The sequence below is a fragment of the Adiantum capillus-veneris genome, chromosome 17 (genome assembly GCF_014529385.1).
Source record: "Adiantum capillus-veneris isolate H3 chromosome 17, ASM1452938v2, whole genome shotgun sequence".
Classification (NCBI taxonomy): Eukaryota; Viridiplantae; Streptophyta; class Polypodiopsida; order Polypodiales; family Pteridaceae; genus Adiantum; species Adiantum capillus-veneris.
In genome coordinates this window covers 115303878-115325782 of record NC_140947.1, presented here as the reverse complement: position 1 = coordinate 115325782, position 21905 = coordinate 115303878, and the positions used below count along the sequence as shown (strand labels likewise).

At 41.8% G+C, this 21905-nt stretch overlaps 2 pseudogenes; one reads left to right on the top strand and one right to left on the bottom strand.

The window, feature by feature from the left end:
* Positions 1-4299: 4299 nt before the first annotated feature.
* Positions 4300-5916, bottom strand: LOC147437927 (uncharacterized; annotated as a pseudogene).
* A 9752-nt stretch (positions 5917-15668) lies between these two features.
* On the top strand, positions 15669-17642 carry LOC147437926 (uncharacterized; annotated as a pseudogene).
* The last annotated feature ends 4263 nt before the right edge of the window (positions 17643-21905 follow it).

Below are 21905 nucleotides of genomic sequence, written 5' to 3'. Positions count from 1 at the left end.
TGGCGCAGATCTAGTCTCTCAGATAACACCTTTTTCAGTTCTACCTGATCTCTCCATACAATTTTCTGTTCGAGATGTTGCTCATCAGGTAAGTACTACACCTCGAGGTAAATTAGTAAATTGCTGCTTATATTGCTTTCATGGATAGAACAGAGTTACAAGGTTAAGGCTAGTGATGGCTAATACAACAGAGCTTCTCAGAACACTAGATAGAAGGCTTATTCCCAGACGCCCTTCTATGAACAAAACCCTTCTTTATATACATGAGGGAGGTTGGGCGTTCGTCGATGCGTGGAAAGATAATGCCGATATTATTGATAGTGGAATACAGCTGTCTTTGTGGAATACAATTGTCTTAGTGCTTGCATAAAGTGGGTAGGTGCAATACATTTGTCAAAAAGGTAACAGTAGTACAACTTGGTAGAAAGGAAGTGGACATTATTCGTATGGACATACATATTCCTGCTGAAAGTAGATGCTGCCGAAAGTAGATGAGTTGAGCTGTCACTAGTGTTGAGTTGTCAAAAGTTGATGAGTTAAGCTGTCACTAGTGTTGAGATGTTACTGTCATCATTCCTCCCCTGTTTTTATTCGCGAGAGTAAATCAGCAATATTATTTTTATGACCCGACACATATTCATAGGAAATATCAAAGTGAATAAGTTTGTAAGACAATCGTAAAATGCGGGTGTTACCCACTTTTCCAGCATTTTTCTCTTCTAAAAACCTTCCAAAGTGCTTAAGGTCACTGCGAAGTGTGAATGGGATTCCCATTAAAAATAAGCGGAAAGCCAAAACTGAATTTACTCCTGCAAGCAGTTCTCGCTAAATTGAATGATACTTGACCTCCGGATCTTTGAAACGTCCAGACGCCCATCGACAGATGACAGAGCCATTCTCTGTTTCCTCACAGAGGATACCACCCCAAGCTTCTTTAGATGCGTCTGAGTATACCACTAAAGGTTTATCAGAGGGAATTTGTATTGGTGGTAAATGAGTACAGACCTTCTTTATTTATTCAACTTCCTTTGTCATTTTGTCAGTCCAGAAGAACTGAGTGCTACGTTCCAGTTCCCTAAAGATGAGCAAATCTTTAGCCAAATGAGGATACTGGGGGGCTATCCATTGCAAGCAGCCAACAAAAGACTAGAGCTGCTTCTTTTCAGTAAAAACCTCAGGAAAACTTTGTAGTTTATTAAGGACATGAGGTTGCATTTTGATACATCCTGAGAAAATCTCCACTCCTAGAAAAGCTACCTGAGATTGACAAAGCTCAATCTTCTTTAAGCTCAGAACAAGTCCAGTGTTTTGCAGTTTCTTTAAGAACAGATGTAAATGTTTGACATGGCTATTGTCATCTTTGGAATATACCAAAATATCGTCAATATACAAAAGTAGGAATTCCCTGCAATCTGCAAAAATGATTTCAATCCTTTCTTGGCATGGAGAGGGAGCAGGTTTAATACCCAAGGGGAGAACATTCCACTCAAACATTCCTTGCGTCACTATAAAACTAGTTTTGTGCCTGTCAGCTAGCTGTATTTTAAATTTCCAAAAACCACTTTTGAGATCGAATTTAGAGAATACTTTACAGCTCTTGATTCTTCGAAGTAGATCATCCTTAAGTGGTAGAGGAAACCTGCGTGGCTCAAGCCAATCATTAATCGGCGTGTAATTCATTACAAGTCGCTTTTTTCCTCTTTTCTATTCAGAGTGGTTATTGACATAAAATGCCTGGCAAGCAAAAGCATTGTTACTGGGAAAAGTTAATCCATTCTTTAGCAACTGTCCAATTTCTTCATTGCAGAGTTTGGTATCCTCTAAAGACATGCTTGGATGGGTTGCTTTCAGTCCTGTAGTAGGAGGGTTTCCAGGGAGAGACACCCAGTACTCTTCTCTATCCCAAAATTCCAAGGGGTTGTCACTAGTATGTAGTGTAAGCAATTCTTTGACTGCTTCCAATTCCTTGGCATCCTTACTTCATTCTGATAGACACCATTGTTCAAATCTTTCTTCTTTCTCAGGATTAGGGAGAGTTAGAATCATCCCCCCTAGAAGAAGAGCACCTCGAGGTTTAGTACTTACCTAATGAGCAACATCTTGAACAGAAAATTGTATGGAGAGATCAGGTAGAGCTGAAAAAGGTGTTATCTGAGAGACTAGATCTGCGCCAAGAGTAAGATCAGTATTTGGATGAGGGTGCAGATATAGTGTAATGAGAAACTTGACTGTCCCAATAGCAATCTTACAAGATACAACCTTTTAAATTTGGCCTCTAGTATCATTGGCATAAGGAACTGTGATACCAGAAGGTAGTAATTCAACCAAGTGAGATGGAACCAAGGCTTGGTTAATATAAGACATAACCGATCCGGAATCCCATAATGCATCACCATGAAATGATGGGATGTGAGGAAATTTAATCCAAACCTCAGAGTAGAATGCCCTATTGAATTTGGTGTCAAAATGAATGACATCACAAAAATTGATGATATGATCAGGTACCCATTCACTAATGGGCTCGGTAGCAATCTCATTCATTGCTACTAAGTCATTGAGATTAATGGCAATAGCATAAGTCTGATCCAGTTTGGCTTCAATAGAGGCTAACTGAGATTCCATGGAGGGTAAGCACTGGTTTAATCCTTTACATTCTAGATGCACCATTTGGATAGCATATAGGATAGCCTTGTCATTCTTACTACATACCCGTATGAAATCTGATGCATACTCCATAGGCGAATGGCGATGAACAGTAGTAGCAGAAGGCTCCATAGGTGGTTGTTAAGGGACAGAACTTGAAGCAGATGCATATGTAGTAGCCCTGGTTGGTTGTCTAGTAGAACGTGGGTGACCACCAGAAGTTGATCTCTGATTCATTTACTTTTTCCATTCTGGTTGATTGACAATGTCGGCAGTTTGTTCGACCATACTTCGGAATAAGGGCAATGGATGATACCTTTTTTGTTCCTTCTTTGACAGATTCATTTTCATAGGCCTAGAATCCTTATGCCATATGTCTGATTCTTCACTTGTATTGGTTGTGACTTCGTCTGTAGAAGAAGAATCATATCTAGCATTTCTGGGAAAAGGATAAGGTTTCCTTACCATGTTGTACATTTTTGTGAAGCTGTCATTGGCTAAGCTATCCTCGGAAAACACAGGTTCTTCAGAAGGGGTAGACTCTGAGCTCGATTCTTCAGTAGAAGAGTCGGATTCATCCGAGTCATATAATGAGTATTGCCTGATAGGGAAGTCCTTCTTTTGTAGGACATTGCAGTAAATGACTTCATACTCATACCTGTCTTTTAACACAGCATTTCCAAATTTTTTCTTCCTCTTTGGGCAATTGGGAGCAATGTGACCAGGTTTACCACAAATGTAGCATTTTACCTGTTGTCTTTCTTCCTTGTTGAGCTTTGTCTTCTTTCTAACTACCTTGTACTTTTTGCCAAACTTATTTCGGTGTGGTTTGACTTTGCACTTGCATTCTTCAGCCTGCCTGCATCCGAACTGTTGGGCTTTAGTTTCCTTGGTGCAGAAGCTGGAGTTGAATCCTTTGACCTGTTTGATGTCACGCTTGACTCTCAATCGAGCACATTCAAGATCAGTAACTTCATTGATGAAAGAATTGATTTGGGCAAGAGAGATGTTTTCATCAATATGAAATCCAGCAGCTTTAATTCTTTCCTTAATCAGATTTGCAAAAGATTCAGGAAAAGAATTTACATAGTCCTGCTTGTACTCATTCTTAAAGTAGCCACCTGGAAACTGGTACACTAGTTGGGTCATATGCTGCTGATATTTCTTTATCTGCATAAGATCACAGAGCTTACTGCGAAAGAAGGCCTCTCTGTTGCGATCTTGGATCTTGGTGGTAGATCCTAGGAATTGCATGACTAGAGCAGCAAAGAACAAAGATATTACATTATCAAAGTTTTCTCAGCCTTCAGGTCCTCCGTGCATTATATAAATTTTACTTTCAACACTCAAATCGTCCCACCATGCTCTCAACATACCTTGAAATCCAGCCACAATCATAGAGACAGATTGTCTCTGAGTTAACTCCTTATACAAGATGCCATAGTGAGCAGAATTATATATAAATTCAAATAGTTTCCAGATCTCTTCCTGTGTAAGACCATCTATATATCAAGAATGGTCATATCCCCAATCTTACTTACCCCTTTTAAGCTAGTAGAGGAAGAGGTGGGCGATTCTACCTTTATCTTTTTGGTCTCTCTACTGACAGGGTTCATAATTCTGGTTTCTTCATCTGTGCTGATAACTGATTCATCTTCAGAAGATGCTGTCAGGTCTAAATATCTGTGGTATCTGCATATCCATTTCATCTAACTCTATGTCATCATATTTGACACAAGAGTCATCTTGTAGGACAATCCAATCAATATCTTCAGGCAAAATGTTACGAATTTCTTCTCCTAGTTGCTGCCTTTGTACCCATGTCTGTATCTGTGCATTTTTCCCCCAACGAAGATTAGGATCAAAGCCATCAGCGAGATCCTCATCAATAAATGGAGACATGTGAGGTGGAAATTGATCGACAGATTCAATTGCTAACTCCTGTTGAACTACAGAAAACATTCTTGGGAATGTTTTGTCTTCACTAGTACCACCAAAAGTGATAACTAGTTGTTGTTGAAGCTTAGATTCAGGAATGAATACTAGTCTAGCAAGAGACAGAGGTGAAGTGAAGATTGCTAGCTTAGATAATACCTGGTATTGCAAAGCAGCCAGTTTTTTGATGGCATTGGTATGACAATTGGAAGGATCCTCTAGTGGTTGCAACCTTGAATTCGGAGAAGGCAAGATGTATGGTTGACTGGTTGACATGTCTTTATCATTGATTGCCTCCTTGGTGAGACATTCAATACCATTGATAGCAAAGTCAGTGGCAATTATTCTGTTGCAAAGCTTGCATCTTAACAAACCTTCAAAATCTTTGTAGGTCTCTGGATGTATACACATTAGCTTTGGACGACCTTTACTTGAAGACACTGCAGAGCTAGTTGATGCAGCCTCATATTGAGGTGGAGCAAGAACAAAAGCAAGTTCTCGCCTTGACTTTGATTTACCTAGAACTTTGTACTGGTCTGTTGAGGCCAAACACTTAATCCTCATAGGTTCAGGGTGATGAACTTCATTCATGAGAGTCTTGGAAATATTTAATTTCCATTCAACAGGAAATTGAACTTCCTGCCACTTTATCATTTCAGGTAGAGTACCCAAAGTAGTTTCATCTACTTTCATGACTATATTCTGTCCTTTAGATGATTCTGAATCTTGTAAATATCCAGGATTATAGACAGAAGGGATGCATGTAGTCACTGTGCGAACAATCATCCTATAGGCTATCTGTAGGTGATCAGCATTATTCTTCATGTCAAGACCATTTGTCTTGATCAATAAAGATACTACTTCATTGAATTATCTATCAGATAGGCTGCAGGGGAAATTAGGGAATAATTCTATATATATAGGACCATTGGACAGGCTTCCTTGTAAGATGTTGATTGTTTGATCATTAAAATTCTTGTGTCTAGTGTCTAGTAAAGCTCCTATACAAGACACATTCAGACCCTTACGGAAGAGAGGTATTATACCTACTGCTATATACCCTATATGCACAAACTGGTGGTTTCTTTTTAAAGCCTTTTCTCTAAATTCTGCTAGCTCTTCGAACAGATGGATGACATGATCATCATTATCACTGTCCTTGATGCTAAGCTTTCCATGAGTCTCATGGTACAAACTATTTGCTGATAAAGAAAAGAGTTTGTTGTGTCTATATACTTGTTTAGCAATTACTGCGAATAAACTCCATCTAGCTTAAGGAGTAGATTCCTCAACTTAGATATTGTCTGTGAGCAGCTTCTTGAATGAAGAGATAATCATGGCCATTGTTGGAGGAAGGTTGGGAGGTAGAGGTTTCTTCGGGTGTAACTTGATAGCCGAGCTTGAATTGAAATTCTCTAGGTAACCTTATGAATGTCTGCGTCTAAACGGCTCCTTGCCTAAGCGACTGCGACTGTTAAGGTTTACTAATTTCAATGATGATGCTCTTGGCGAATCGAGTAAGTTACTTGGTAAGAGAAGAAACTATTACTTTCCTTTTTCATACAGAAACCATAAATGACTGGCTCTGATACCAATAAGATAGCGCGGAATACTCAGGAAAATATAAACACAGACAAGCTCAGGAATTAATACTCTTCTTAGCAAAGATGAGGCGCAAATGTATACAGATGAACAGACACAGTTCAAAGACCTTACAAACACAGGTGAGCAAGATAGAAAGAAGTAAATTACTGCTTATATTGCTTTCATGGATAGAACAGAGTTACAAGGTTAAGGCTAGTGATGGCTAATACAAGAAAGCTTCTCAGAACACTAGATAGAAGGCTTATTCCCCGACGCCCTTCTATGAACAAAACCCTTCTTTATATACATAAGGTAGGTTGGGCGTTCGTCAATGCGTGGAAAGATAATGCTGATATTATTGATAGTGGAATACAGTTGTCTTTGTGGAATACAATTGTCTTAGTGCTTGCATAAAGTGGGTAGGTGCAATACATTTGCAAAAAGGTAACAGTAGTACAACTTGGTAGAAAGGAACTGGACATTATTCGTATGCACATACATATTCCATCCGAAAGTAGATGCTGTCGAAAGTAGATGAGTTGAGCTGTCACTAGTGTTGAGTTGTCAAAAGTGGATGAGTTGAGCTCTCACTAGTGTTGAGTTTTCACTGCGAAGTGTGAATGGGATTCCCATTAACAATAAGAGGAAAGCCAAAACTGAATTTACTCCTGCAAGCAGTTCTCGGTGAATTGAATGATACTTGACCTCCGGATCTTTGAAACGTCCAAACGCCCATCGACAGATGACAGGGCCATTCTCTGTTTCCTCACAGAGGGTACCACCCCAAGCTTCTTCATATGCATCTGAGTATACCACTAAAGGTTTATCAGAGGGAATTTTTAGTGGTGGTAAATGACTACAGACCTTCTTTATTTGTTGAACTGCCTTTCTCATTTGGTCAGTCCAGAAGAACAGAGTGTTGCGTTCCAGTTCCTTAAAGATGAGCAAATCTTTAGCCAAATGAGGATACTGGGGGGCTATCCATTGCAAGCAGCCAACAAAAGACTGGAGCTGCTTCTTTTCAGTAAAAACCTCAGGAAAACTTTGTAGTTTATTAAGGACATGAGGTTGCATTTTGATACATCCCGAGAAAATCTCCACTCCTAGAAAAGCTACCTGAGATTGATGAAGCTCAATCTTCTTTAAGCTCAGAACAATTCCAATGTTTTGCAGTTTCTTTAAGAACAGATGTAAATGTTTGACATGGCTATTGACATCTTTGGAATATACCAAAATATCGTCAATATACAAAAGTAGGAATTCCCTGCAATCTGCAAAAATGATTTCAATCCTTTCTTGGCATAGATAGGGAGCAGGTTTAATGCTGACGGGAGTAAAGCGAACCCCGAACCCCGACGGCCTCTAAAACACCGGGGACCGAATGGCGCGCCTCGAGCCTGTCATGGTAAAGCAAACAGGGGGCACCACCTAGCTTCAGCGGCTAGGACGCAAACAACACACCACCATAACAAAGTTTTCATCCAAGAGAGATGGATGCTTGGGAGTAATGATGGAAAGGAAATGGAATGAGATCAAGTGAGAGGGAGAGAGAGAGAGAGAGAGAGAGAGAGAGAGAGGGAGTGAGGGAGGGGGTATAGCGGCTTAGTACTTAGGCATCGCAAAAGGATGGCGAATCCGCACACCCTTCACACATACACAAGCTCACTCCAAAACACAAGACTAGGTGGCGATTCCGCACACCTCACATGGGCAAAACATTGCAAGAAAACATACTCACAAAACCTCAAGCTTTATTTAGAGAATTAGGCGATAAAATGGGGAGCATAAGGTAGGGGAATGAGAAGGGAGAGAGTGGTAGAGCACATGGCGGATAGGTGGGAGTTGATGGCGAAGACTCGCACGAGGATTATGGCCATCATCCTTCATTTAGTTGCCCTTCATCTTCCATATCCAAGGGTGTAGAGGTCATGCTCAAGACAAGCATGGTGATTGCGGTGATGGTGATGGTGATGGTGATGGTGATGGTGATGGTGATGGTGTGGGTGTGTGTGTGTGCACTAGGCACACACAGTGCATAGTGTGTTCTTTGGTGATGTTGTGTGTGTCTTTAGTGTGATGGTGACCCCTCTTTATATAGGGGAGGAGGGGGGAGAAATTCTAGAATTTAGAAACTAAGAAATCATTTTCTACATAGGCCATGTGACTGTGGGCCCCACTTGTCTGGCTGTGTGTATATGTGCCAGAACAGCAGTCTCATGAGAGAGAGACTAAGAGAGAGAGATGGGTTGATGAAAAAAAGTGAGAGGTGACATGGAGAATAAAGTAATTACAAGAGGGGAGAGAGGGGAGTGTGTTCAGAGGTGAATCTGTGTGCAGATGTGTGTGAACACAAGAAAAATCAGGTAACCACCGGGTGGGGATGGGTCTGTAGGCACCTTTTTTAGTGAAACTGAGTGTGTGTGAGTGTGGGGGAGGTTATTTAGCTACAAGACAAGAGACATGGCGCCCTTTAGAGAGAGGGGGGGGTATTTGGGTCATGGGATATGATAGGAGAGAGAAAGAGGGGGTGGGGTATACTATTTTGGAAGATAGGGTAAGTTGCATGTGAGTTAGGGTGCATTATTGGTGAGTTATGATGCATTATTGGTGAGAGGTGGGGTAGCTTGAGGGGAGAGAGAAAGGAGAAAGGACAAGGGGAAGAGAGAGGGGGTTGACCTTTTTAGTGGAGGAGAGGAAAAGGGACACACGGCGGGGCATCAGTGAAGAAAAAGGAGGCAAGGTGGGGATGGGCTGCCCCGCAGGCATGAGGTGGCCTATTTTACCTTTCTCATATATTTACATAATCATGCTTTATTTTTTCCTTACTTTTCCAATGCCTTTTATCACTCCCTCCCTAAGAGGAGGTTTTCATGGGGTGGGGACGAGAGAAGAGGGGTATGGGAGCTTGGCTTGTGAAAAGCCCCCATCATTAGCCCTCCCCTTTTGGCTAGAGGCATTCATGTCTCTAGCTCTGTTTCTTCTTCCGCTTAGCTGTAGGATCCGATATCGAGTTGCCTTCTGAACTAGCCATTCAATTTGGCCATTGGTGAGATTTCTGGGATATGCATGAATCTGTAACAGGTCCGAGTGATAACTTGTTCCTTGGAATAGTGTCGGTTGATTAAAGGGGAATCCCATGGCTTCCAGAACTTTGTGCCAGTGTCCTCCTGGATCCCAAGTGAAAAATAGGATCATTGTCTGCAGTGTCCGAACAATAAAATTTGCATGCCAAATTGGACCAAATTTGTAACCACCAGTAGCGAGAGGGGAAATGAGCATCTTGGCTCCTGCAAAGACAGAGCTGAAAATTATGATTCCCTAGAGTGTACCAAGAATCCACCATATATGGCCGCCTTGTTGGTGTGGTGAGCTCAAGTTGTCTTCAGAATCCTGCTTACTGCCATGACTAGAAAAAACTGCAAGCATATCATGCTTCTTTTGGGTGTGCTCAAACATGTCAGCTTCCTTTACTGATGCTAATAGCAAGCCACCTACCTTGCGGCTTAAATACAAGTGTAATCCACTTACCTTTCTCCAAAGAGAGGATGCACTATTTGTAAAAAATTGTACCAAATTGTGAAGGAGGTCTTCATTATTGCATTCTATCAGGCTTTTGTCTATCCATGGCTCCTTTGCTCTTATCTCCATGCTGATCTTCTCTCTATATGTTATAGCGGCTAGCCATAGGGATAGGTCTGATGCATCCCGTGCAAACACAATGCTGTGTTGTGGAGGAGTTTGGAACATCCTTAAAAGGTTGGCAGCATATTGATCATCAAACTTACTCTAAACACCCTCACATAAATTGGAGGCATTACCCATCTCCAAGTTTATAACACCCTTCAGTAGACTAGAGGCATTACCCATCTCTAAGTCTATAACACTACACAATAAATTCTTGCTCAGCTGCCAAGCCTCTGGAGAAATATCCAACTCCAAACCTTGAGTCATACTTACCTCTTCGTTATGGTCCTCATGTGAAACTGCCTTGATGCAAGATTCCTTTAGCTTGCTACACTGTCCTGGGTCCATGCTGGTGCACAGGCTTTCGTTTTCAAAGCCCTCCCCTTTGCTTGATATGTTGCCCACCTTCTGCAAAGCCTTGCTAGCAGGCTGGTCTTCCTCTTCTCTTATATCTTTCATGCCCTTTGCATTCCTCTTACTCTGACGAGGCCTAATCAACACTTTACACCTTCTTATCCTTACTGCCCAATGTTGTCGATTCATCGCTTTGGTGCCTATTTCATTCAAGGTTAAAGATGTACTCACATTTGTAACACAATTTTCTTGACTTACCTCCCCCACCTGGGTAGCATCTTTTGATTCTTTAACCTCTTGTTCCACTGCATGAGTTCTTTGAATAGTCCTCTTACTTGATCCTTCTTCTGTTACACTCATCTTGACCTCTTCTACAAGACCAATGATACTTGGTGTGCGGGTACCAATTGGTGGTGGGCGTAGGATGATTGTAAGTGGTGATTGTGGTGGTGGTTGCATTGGTGACTGGTGTCGAATTGGTGTGGCCAGCTGTGGTTGCACCGCTGGTGGTGTGATTTGAACATGTGGGATTGGTTTCCTGAGTGGCGATGGTCTTGCTCTTGGTGGAGAGATATGATTCTGTCTCCCCCCTCTATTGAAATTCCGCCTCCTCGGGTGTGGGCAGTAGTACATTCCACGGCCATCTTCCCCGTAGTTGTAACACTGGTACTTAGGGTTTAGCCTTCGTTGTCCTCTTCCTTGTTCTGGGTTCCTTCCAGGTGTATGCCCTTGCTGTACCAGATGCACAGATAAACTCTCTAGTTGGGTGGTGATACGACTCAGCAGATCTTGCTCTTCTGATGTCTTCTGCGGTTGGACTCTATGATTGGCTGTTGCAGTCACTGGGGTTGGTTGTATCGAGCTTGTTTCCTCTGACTCGTTTACTCTTGCTTGCATGCGTAGCTTCTTGTCTTTAAGGCGGGCTACTTCGACTGCCAACTCATATGTTGCAGGAAACCTTCCCTTCACCTTCTCTCTAAGCAACGACCATAGACCAGCAATGAAACGGTCCTTCTTTAGGAAATTAGGCGCTCCTTCACCTTCCTCCAGCGAGGCAACCCATCTCTCCCATAAATCCACAAATTTGGACTCGTAGGTGGCATACTCCAGCAGGCCTCCCTGCTTTAATTCTGTCAGTAACTGCCATAGCCTCTCCGAGGTTGTGCCTCCACCAAACCTCTTTACAAAAGTAGCCATTAACACATCCCATGCATTCTTGGTGGCATGGGGCAATGCATTATACTAGGACTTGGCCTCTACTTTCATCAGTAGAGGAAAAATTCTAAGTCGTGAAGCATCGTCATCTTTGTTGGAGACGATACAAGCAATGTCGAAATCATCCAAAAAGTCGGTGGTGAGATCCTCTCCCTTCTTTCCACTGAACGTGGGGAAAGAAACACTTGCCATGGTAGTGACTCAGGAAATTACAAACCTCTTTTTTTCTTTTTTTTTACATTACATTAACAGTGCGGCTCATAGCAGCTTTTTTACAAGGGTGGGTGGATAGGTTAAAACAAGATAAAGATAGAAACATTAAAGGAATGATGGTAATCTAATATGGGAAAAATGATAGGGTTCAGGAAATTGAGGATTTCTCCTAGTACCGCCGCACCGAATAGGTATACAATCTTCTGTTGGTAGAAGACTTTCCTATCTACATAGATATTCACATGCATATGCTGCAAGAATCTGAACAGGAATGCCGTTGGCCCGTTTTCCATCATGCACAGAGGATGAAATACTTACTTATACTCTTACCGTGCCAGTGTTGATGAGTCGGCACATCCACAAGAGGTCGTCGCCTTTCATGGGCTCTACCTTTACTTCATTGCTCAGAACGTACGGGGTGATGGCGACGCGTCTGACCACTCCCAGCCTCTTGGCTAACAACAATTGCAGGTAATTTCCGTAGTCGGCGTGTTGCATGAATTCTACTCCATTCAGTTGCAACTCGTCCCCAGCCCATTGGGTTTCTCCCGTGGTAGAGAGCTTCTTCAGGATAAGTTGTACAGGGAGAGGAGGAAGATCCTCCACTCTCTTTCCAAAACAGCGAGAGCAGTAGCCGAACCACTCTTCTCTAGGACATGGGAATCTTCTTACCACTTCTTCTTCCGGATTGTCGAAGTGGATTAGTAGCACTCGCATGCGTCGTGAAAATCGGTAGGCGACCTTTCGCCGCTTAGCTTCGGATGACTTCCTCTTTGGCAAACTGGGTACAACCCGGCTTTCTGAGCTTGAAGCACTTGCTTGGCCAGATGCTTCTCCCTTCGGGGTCATGTGTTTCCAGACTGGCTTATCTTCTCCTTGCCTTTGGCTCGAGCAGCCCCTTTAGGCCACTTTGGAGTTATAACTTTGACTGTAGTTTCTTTAGGGAAAAGAGGTCTCACCGTTTGCTTCCCTTCCTTGATGTGAATGACTTTTTTGCGATGAATGTCGATGTAGATGACTTCGGCCCTTTCGCTGCCTTCGTTGTTGGCACTCATTGACAGTGTGCCTTGGTTGACAACAGTGATGGCACTTCACCGACCTCCCACCTGATGCTCTCAATTTATAGTTAGAACGAGCGACACGAGATGGAGACTTTACCTCTTGAATTCCAACGACACTGCAGTCTGGCAGTAGCACCTCAATGAAGGCAGCTAGTGCCTCCGTCTCCTCTTCTTCCGTCCTCCAGTTAGAAAATTCCTTCAGCCATTCATCCATGATTGATAGTGGGCGTCACTTTCAGCATTGTAAACTGAAGGGTCTTAGAAAGCGCTCCTCAGTGGGGGCACCAAATGACGGGAGCAAAGCCAACCCCGACGGCCTCTAAAACACCGGGGACCGAATGGCGCGCCTCGAGCCTGTCATGGTAAAGCAAACAGGGGGCACCACCTAGCTTCAGCGGCTAGGACGCAAACAACACACCACCATAACAAAGTTTTCATCCAAGAGAGATGGATGCTTGGGAGTAATGATGAAAAGGAAAGGGAATGAGATCAAGTGAGAGAGAGAGAGAGAGAGAGAGAGAGTGAGGGAGGGGGTATAGCGGCTTAGTACTTAGGCATCACAAAAGGATGGCGAATCCGCACACCCTTCACACATACACAAGCTCACTCCAAAACACAAGACTAGGTGGCGATTCCGCACACCTCACATGGGCAAAACATTGCAAGAAAACATACTCACAAAACCTCAAGCTTTATTTAGAGAATTAGGCGATGAAATGGGGAGCATAAGGTAGGGGAATGAGAAGGGAGAGAGTGGTAGAGCACATGGCGGATAGGTGGGAGTTGATGGCGAAGACTCGCACGAGGATTATGGCCATCATCCTTCATTTAGTTGCCCTTCATCTTCCATAGCCAAGGGTGTAGAGGTCATGCTCAAGACAAGCATGGTGATTGCGGTGATGGTGATGGTGTGGGTGTGTGTGTGTGCACTAGGCACACACAGTGCATAGTGTGTTCTTTGGTGATGTTGTGTGTGTCTTTAGTGTGATGGTGACCCCTCTTTATAAAGGGGAGGAGGGGGGAGAAATTCTAGAATTTAGAAATGAAGAAATCATTATCTACATAGGCCATGTGACTGTGGGCCCCACTTGTCTAGCTGTGTGTATATGTGCCAGAACAGCAGTCTCATGAGAGAGAGACTAAGAGAGAGAGATGGGTTGATGAAAAAAAGTGAGAGGTGACATGGAGAATAAAGTAATTACAAGAGGGGAGAGAGGGGAGAGAGGGGAGTGTGTTCAGAGGTGAATCTGTGTGCAGATGTGTGTGAACACAAGAAAAATCAGGTAACCACCGGGCGGGGATGGGTCTGTAGGCACCTTTTTCAGTGAAACTGAGTGTGTGTGAGTGTGGGGGAGGTTATTTAGCTACAATACAAGAGACATGGCGCCCTTTAGAGAGAGGGGGGGGTATTTGGGTCATGGGATATGATAGGAGAGAGAAAGAGGGGGTGGGGTATACTATTTTGGAAGATAGGGTAAGTTGCATGTGAGTTAGGGTGCATTATTGGTGAGTTAGAATGCATTATTGGTGAGAGGTGGGGTAGCTTGAGGGGAGAGAGAAAGGAGAAAGGACAAGGGGAAGAGAGAGGGGGTTGACCTTTTGAGTGGAGGAGAGAAAAAGGGACACACGGCGGGGCATTAGTGAAGAAAAAGGAGGCAAGGTGGGGATGGGCTGCCCCGCAGGCATGAGGTGGCCTATTTTACCTTTCTCATATATTTACATAATCATACTTTATTTTTTCCTTACTTTTCAATGCCTTTTATCACTCCCTCCCTAAGAGGAGGTTTTCATGGGGTGGGGACGAGAGAAGAGGGGTATGGGAGCTTGGCTTCTGAAAAGCCCCCATCAATGCCCATGGGTAGAACATTCCACTCAAACATTCCTTGTGGCACTATAAAACTAGTTTTGTGCCTGTTAGCTGGATGTATTTTAAATTGCCAAAAACCACTTTTGAGATTGAATTTAGAGAATAATTTACAGCTCTTGATTCTTCAAAGCATATCATCCTTAAGTGGTAGAGGAAACCTGCGTGGCTCAAGCCAATCATTAATCGGCTTGTAATTGATTACAAGTTTATTTTTTCCTCTTTTCTAATCAGAGTGGTTATTGACATAAAATGCCTGGCAAGCAAAAGCATTGTTACTAGGAGAAATTAATCCATTCTTTAGCAACTGTCCAATTTCTTCATTGCAGAGTTTGGTATTTTCGGCAGCATCTACTTTCGACAGGAATATGTATGTACATACGAATAATGTCCACTTCCTTTCTAACAAGTTGTACTATTGTTACCTTTTTGACAAATGTATTGCACCTACCCACTTTATGCAAGCACTAAGACAGTTGTATTCCACAAAGACAGTTGTATTCCACTATCAATAATATCCGCATTATCTTTCCACGCGTCGACGAACGCCCAACCTCCCTCATGTATATAAAGAAGGGTTTTGTTCATAGAAGGGCGTCTGGGAATAAGCCTTCTATCTAGTGTTCTGAGAAGCTCTGTTGTATTAGCCATCACTAGCCTTAACCTTGTAACTCTGTTCTATCCATGAAAGCAATATAAGTAGCAGTTTACTAATTTCTATCTTGCTCAATTGTGTTAGTAAGGTCCTTGAACTGTGTCTGTTCATCTGTATACATTTGCGCCTCATCTTTGCTAAGAAGAGTATTAATTCCTGAGCTTGTCTGTGTTTATATTTTCCTGAGTATTCCGCGCTATCTAATTGGTATCAGAGCCAGTCATTTATCGTTTCTGTATGAAAAAGGAAAGTAATAGTTTCTTCTCTTACCAAGTAACTTACTCGATTCGCCAAGAGCATCATCATTGAAATTAGTAAACCTTAAGAGTCGCAGTCGCTTAGGCAAGGAGCCGTTTAGACGCAGACATTCATAAGGTTACCTAGAGAATTTCAATTCAAGCTCGGCTATCAAGTTACACCGAAGAAACCTCTACCTCCCAACCTTCCTCCAGCAATGGCCATGATTATCTCTTCATTCAAGAAGCTGCTCACAGACAGTATCGAAGTTGAGGAATCTACTCCTCAAGCTAGATGGAGTTTACCCGCAGTAATTGCTAAACAGGTATATAGACACAACAAACTCTTTTCTTTATCAGCAAATACTTTGTACCATGAGACTCATGGAAAGCTTAGCATCAAGGACAGTGATAATGATGATCATGTCATCCATCTGTTCGAAGAGCTAGCAGAATTCAGAGAAAAGGCTTTAAAAAGAAACCACCAGTTTGTGCATATAGGGTATATAGCAGTAGGTATAATACCTCTCTTCCGTAAGGGTCTGAATGTGTCTTGTATAGGAGCTTTACTAGACACTAGACACAAGAATTTTAATGATCAAACAATCAGCATCTTACAAGGAAGCATGTCCAATGGTCCTATATATATAGAATGCTTCCCTAATTTCCCCTGCAACCTATCTGATAGATAATTCAATGAAGTAGTATCTTTATTGATCAAGACAAATGGTCTTGACATGAAGAATAATGCTGATCACCTACAGATAGCCTATAGGATGATTGTTTGCACAGTGACTACGTGCATCCCTTCTGTCTATAATCCTGGATATTTACAAGATTCAAAATCATCTAAAGGACAGAATATAGTCATGAAAGTAGATGAAACTACTTTGGGTACTCTACCTGAAATGATAGAGTGGCAGGAAGTTCAATTTCTTGCTGAATGGAAATTAAATATTTCCAAGACTCTCATGAATGAAGTTCATCACCCTGAACCTATGAGGATTAAGTGTTTAGCCTGAACAGACCAGTACAAAGTTCCAGGTAAATCAAAGTCAAGGCGAGAACTTGCTTTTGTTCTTGCTCCACCTCAATATGAGGCTGCATCAACTAGCTCTGCAGTGTCTTCAAGTAAAGGTCGTCCAAAGCTAATGTGTATACATCCAGAGACCTACAAAGATTTTGAAGGTCTGTTAAGACGCAAGCTTTGCAACAGAATAATTGCCACTGACTTTGCTATCAATGGTATTGAATGTCTCACCAAGGAGGCAATCAATGATAAAGACATGTCAACCAGTCAACCATACATCTTGCCTTCTCCGAATTCAAGGTTGCAACCACTAGAGGATGCTTCCAATTGGCATACCAATGCCATCAAAGAACTAGCTGCTTTGCAATACCAGGTATTATCTAAGCTAGAAATCTTCACTTCACCTCTGTCTCTTGCTAGACTAGTATTCATTCCTCAATCTAAGCTTCAACAACAACCAATTATCACTTTTGGTGGTACTAGTGAAGACAAAACATTACCAAGAGTGTTTTCTGCAGTTCAATAGGAGTTAGCAATTGAATCTGTCGATCAGTTTCCACCTCACATGTCTCCATTTATTGACGAGGATCTCGTTGATGGCTTTGATCCTAATCTTCATTGGGGGAAAAATGCACAGATACAGACATGGGTACAAAGGCAGCAACTAGGAGAAGAAATTCGTAACATTTTGCCTGAAGAAATTGTTTGGATTGTCCTACAAGATGACTCTTGTGTCAAATATGATGACATAGAGTTAGATGAAATAGATATGCAGATACCACAGATATTTAGACCTGACAGCATCTTCTGAAGATGAATCAGTTATCAGCACAGATGAAGAAACCAGAATTATGAACCCTGTCAGTAGAGAGACCAAAAAGATAAAGGTAGAATCGCCCACCTCTTCCTCTACTAGCTTAAAAGGGGTAAGTAAGATTGGGGATATGACCATTCTTGATATATAGATGGTCTTACACAGGAAGAGATCTGGAAACTATTTGAATTTATATATAATTCTGCTCACTATGGCATCTTGTATAAGGAGTTAACTCAGAGACAATCTGTCTCTATGATTGTGGCTGGATTTCAACGTATGTTGAGAGCATGGTGGGACGATTTGAGTGTTGAAAGTAAAACTTATATAATGCAGGGAGGACCTGAAGGCTGAGAAAACTTTGATAATGTAATATCTTTGTTCTTTGCTGCTCTAGTCATGCAATTCCGAGGATCTACCACCAAGAGCCAAGATCACAACATAGAGGCCTTATTTCGCAGTAAGCTCTGTGATCTTACGTAGATAAAGAAAAATCAGCAGCATATGACCCAGCTAATGTACCAGTTTCCAGGTGGCTACTTTAAGACTGAGTACAAGCAATACTATGTAAATTCTTTTCCTGAATCTTTTGCAAATCTGATTAAGGAAAGAATTAAAGCTGCTGGATTGCATATTGATGAAAACATCTCTCTTGCCCAAATCAATTCTTTCATCAATGAAGTTACTGATCTTGACTGTGCTCCATTGAGAGTCAAGCGTGACATCAAACAGGTCAAAGGATTCAACTCCAGCTTCTGCACCAAGGAAACTAAAGCCCAACAGTTCGGATGCAGGCAGGCTGAAGAATGCAAGTGCAAAGTCAAACCACACCGAAATAAGTTTGGCAAAAAGTACAAGGTAGTTAGAAAGAAGACAAAGCTCAACAAGGAAGAAAGACAACAGGTAAAATGCTACATTTGTGGTAAACCTGGTCACATTGCTCCCAATTGCCCAAAGAGGAAGAAAAAATTTGGAAATGCTGTGTTAAAAGACAAGTATGAGTATGAAGTCATTTATTGCAATGTCCTACAAAAGAAGGACTTCCCTATCAGGCAATACTCATTATATGACTGGGATGAATCCGACTCTTCTACTGAAGAATCGAGCTCAGAGTCTACCCCTTCTGAAGAACCTGTGTTTTTCTACGACAGATTAGCCAATGACAGCTTCACAAAAATGTCCAACATGGTAAGGAAACCTTATCCTTTTCCCAGAAATGCTAGATATGATTCTTCTTCTACAGACGAAGTCACAACCAGTACAAGTGAAGAATCAGACATATGGTATAAGGATTCTAGGCCTATGAAAATGAATATGTCAAAGAAGGAACAAAAAAGGTATCATCCATTGCCCTTATTCCGAAGTATGGTCGAACAAACTGCCGACATTGTCAATCAACCAGAATGGAAACAGCAAATGAATCAGAGATCAACTTCTAGTGGTCACCCATCTTCTACTAGACAACCAACCAGGGCTATTACATATGCATGTGCTTGTACTTCTGTCCGTCAACAACCACCTATGGAGCCTTCTGCTACTACTTCTCATTGCCATTCGCCTATGGAGTATGCAACAGATTTCATACAGGTATGCAGTAAGAATGACAAGGCTATCCTAGATGCTATCCAAATGGTGCATCTAGAATGTAAAGGATTAAGCCAGTGCTTAACCTCCATGGAATCTCAGTTAGCCTCTATTGAAGCCAAACTGGATCAGACTTATGCTATGGCCACTAATCTCAATGACTTAGTAGCAATGAATCAGGTTGCTACCGGCATTCTACTCTGAGGTTTGGATTAAATTTCCTCACATCCCATCATTTCATGTTCATGCATTATGGGATTCCGGATCGGTTATGTCTTATATTAACCAAGCCTTGGTTCCATCTCATTTGGTTGAATTACTACCTTCTAGTATCACAGTTTCTTATGCCAATAATACCAGAGGCCGATTTCAAAAGGTTGTATCTTGTAAGATTGCTATTGGGACAGTCAAGTTTCTCATTACACTATATCTGCACCCTCATCCAAATACTGATCTTACTCTTGGCGCAGATCTAGTCTCTCAGATAACACCTTTTTAAGTTCTACGTGATCTCTCCATACAATTTTCTGTTCGAGATGTTGTTCGTCAGGTAAGTACTAAACCTCGAGGTGCTCTTCTTCTAGGGGGGATCATTCCAACTCTCCCTAATCCTGAGAAAGAAGAAAGATTTCAACAACGGTTTCTATCAGAACGAAGTAAGTATGCCAAGGAATTGGAAGCAATCAAAGAATTGCTTACACTACATACTAGTGACAACCCCTTGGAATTTTGGGATAGAGAAGAGTACTAGGTGTCTCTCCCTGGAAACCCTCCTACTACATGACTGAAAGCAACCCATCCAGGCATGTCTTTAGAGGATACCAAACTTTGCAATGAAGAAATTGGACAATTGCTAAAGAATGGATTAATTTCTCCCAGTAACAATGCTTTTGCTTGCCATGCATTTTATGTCAATAACCACTCTGAACAGAAAAGAGGAAAAAAGCGACTTGTAATCAATTACAAGCCGATTAATGATTGGCTTGAGCCACACAGGTTTCCTCTACCACTTAAGGATGATCTGCTTCGAAGAATCAAGAGCTGTAAAGTATTCTCTAAATTTGAACTCAAAAGTGGTTTTTGGCAATTTAAAATACATCCACCTGACAGGCACAAAACTAGTTTTATAGTGCCGCAAGGAATGTTTGAGTGGAATGTTCTACCCATGGGCATTAAACCTGCTTCCTCTCTATGCCAAGAAAGGATTGAAATCATTTTTGCAGATTGCAGGGAATTCCTACTTTTGTATATTGACGATATTTTGGTATATTCCAAAGATGTCAATAGCCATGTCAAACATTTACATCTGTTCTTAAAGAAACTGCAAAACACTGGACTTGTTCTGAGCTTAAAGAAGATTGCGCTTTGTCAATCTCAGGTAGCTTTTCTAGGAGTGGAGATTTTCTCAGGATGTATCAAAATGCAACCTCATGTCCTTAATAAACTACAAAGTTTTCCTGAGGTTTTTACTGAAAAGAAACAGCTCCAGTCTTTTGTTGGCTGCTTGCAATGGATAGCCCCTCAGTATCCTCATTTGGCTAAAGATTTGCTCATCTTTAAGGAACTGGAACGCAGCACTCAGTTCTTCTGGACTGACCAAATGACAAAGGCAGTTCAACAAATAAAGAAGGTCTGTAGTCATTTACCACCACTACAAATTCCCTCTGATAAACCTTTAGTGGTATACTCTGACGCATCTAAGGAAGCTTGGGGTGGTATCCTCTGTGAGGAAACAGAGAATGGCCCTGTCATCTGTCGATGGCGTCTAGACCTTTCCAAGATCCGGAGGTCAAGTATCATTCAATTCAGCGAGAACTGCTTGCAGGAGTAAATTCAGTTTTGGCTTTCCGCTTATTTTTAATGGGAATCCCATTCACACTTCGCAGTGACCTTAAGCACTTTGGAAAGTTTTTAGAAGAGAAAAATGCTGGAAAAGTGGGTAACACCCGCATTTTCCGATGGTCTTACAAACTTAGTCACTTTGATATTTCCTATGAATATGTGCCAGGTCATAAAAATAATATTGTTGATTTACTCTCGGGAATAAAAACAGGGGAGGAATGATGACAGTAACAGCTCAACACTAGTGACAGCTCAACTCATCCACTTTTGACAACTCAACACTAGTGACAGCTCAACTCATCTACTTTCGGCAGCATCTACTTTCGGCAGGAATATGTATGTCCATACGAATAATGTCCACTTCCTTTCTACCAAGTTGTACTACTGTTACCTTTTTGACAAATGTATTGCACCTACCCACTTTATGCAAGCACTAAGACAGTTGTATTCCACAAAGACAGCTGTATTCCACTATCAATAATATCGGAATTATATTTCCACGCGTCGATGAACGCCCAACCTCCCTCATGTATATAAAGAAGGGTTTTGTTCATAGAAGGGCGTCTGGGAATAAGCCTTCCATCTAGTGTTCTGAGAAGCTCTGTTGTATTAGCCATCACTAGCCTTAACCTTGTAACTCTGTTCTATCCATGAAAGCAATATAAGCAAAAGTTTACTAATTTCTATCTTGCTCACCTGTGTTCGTAAGGTCTTTGAACTGTGTCTGTTCATCTGTATACATTTGCGCCTCATCTTTGCTAAGAAGAGTATTAATTCTTGAGCTTGTCTGTGTTTATGTTTTCTTGAGTATTACGCGCCTTGTTGGCTTCTTACAATGGATAGCCCCCCAGTATCCTCATTTGGCTAAATATTTGCTCATCTTTAAGGAACTAGAACACAGCACTCAGTTCTTCTGGACTGACCAAGTGACAAAGGTAGCTCAACAAATAAAGAAAGTCTGTACTCATTTACCACCACTACAAATTCTCTCTGATAAACCTTTAGTGGTATACTCAGACGCATCTGAAGAAGCTTGGGGTGGTATCCTCTGTGAGGAAACAGAGAATGGCCCTGTCATATGTCGATGGGCGTCTGGACGTTTCAAAAATTCGGAGGTCACGTATCATTCAATTCAGCGAGAACTGCTTGCAGGAGTAAATTCAGTTTTGGCTTTCCGCTTATTTTTAATGG